At 63.9% G+C, this 1091-nt stretch overlaps 1 non-coding gene across 1 annotated transcript; it reads left to right on the forward strand.

Annotated features, from left to right (window-relative positions):
• The first annotated feature begins 546 nt into the window (after positions 1-546).
• Positions 547-619, forward strand: TRNAM-CAU. The gene has a single exon. It is a non-coding gene; the product is annotated as a tRNA-Met (tRNA).
• Positions 620-1091: the final 472 nt, after the last annotated feature.

A 1091-nucleotide genomic window follows, 5' to 3' on the forward strand; every position in this document is an offset into this window, starting at 1 on the left:
TCAGGAGAATTCACCGAACGACCGTTCGTGCGCGGTGTCCAGGCTGAAGTAACAGTGGGAGACGTTACCCCGTTTTCCAGAAACGGAGCTTTTCAAATCCAGCGACTTCCACAGGCTCAAAGCCGAGTGAACGGTGTTTCCGAGCTTAATAAATGGCGCACGGACGGTGCGCTCCGATCCGACACGCTGGGGACACTTGCCGCTTTACGGGCGGGTGTCGCCTTGACAGCCGTGTCCTCTCCCCGACCTCAGGGCGCGGCTCGCGGGCGCCTGTGCTGGTCGCGGTCTGGGGTCCGTGCACACCCGGCGCGGGCCCCTCCGCCGGTGCGCGTGCGACGCGGTCCCCCGGCAGCGAGCGCGTTCCCGGGACGCGGGGACCCCCGTCGGTGTCACCGAGGACCCACTCGGGCCGCGCTTCTGGTGACTCGGGGCGAGGCGCTCGTGACCCGCAGCGCACCGTTCCCTCGGCCGGAAGCGCAGCCTGTCGGAAGCGGCCGGCGACCTGGAGAGGGGACCGAGAACGAGGCTGCTGGGGGCCGCGCCAGTGCCTTCTTAGCGCAGTGGGCAGCGCGTCAGTCTCATAATCTGAAGGTCCTGAGTTCGAGCCTCAGAGAAGGCATGAGACTTTTGTCGCTCGGACACGCGTCCTGCGAGAAAGAAGTGTGTCCGCGGAGACGAGGACCGGCTCACCGACCGCGCTCCCAGTCCGGGTGCTGGGGTCAAAAATGGGGCGGGAGTCCTTCCAAGGGTTTCGTTGGGGCGCAGGGACCGACCACAGCGCACACCGGCGTCGCGAGTCTGTATTCCTTGCCTGTCTGTCTGTCTGCTGCCCGAGAAATTTAGGGAAACGGTAGTCCCTTAAAACAGCATCAGTTTAGCATCTGACAGTCCTGGAGGTCAGAAGTCCACATGGGTCCTCGGGGGCTCAAACTGAGAGGTGACAGAGCTGCCTGCCTTCTAGAGGCCCCAGGGGAGAATTCCTTCCTGCCTCTTCCAGCTTCCAGAGGCTGCCCCATTCCTCAGCTCCTGACAGGACCCTGTCGCTCCGACCTCTGCTTCTGTTGTCACATCTTCTCTGACTCGGACCCTCC

This window comes from Ailuropoda melanoleuca, unplaced genomic scaffold (assembly GCF_002007445.2).
Source record: "Ailuropoda melanoleuca isolate Jingjing unplaced genomic scaffold, ASM200744v2 unplaced-scaffold73296, whole genome shotgun sequence".
In the NCBI taxonomy this organism is placed as follows: Eukaryota; Metazoa; Chordata; class Mammalia; order Carnivora; family Ursidae; genus Ailuropoda; species Ailuropoda melanoleuca.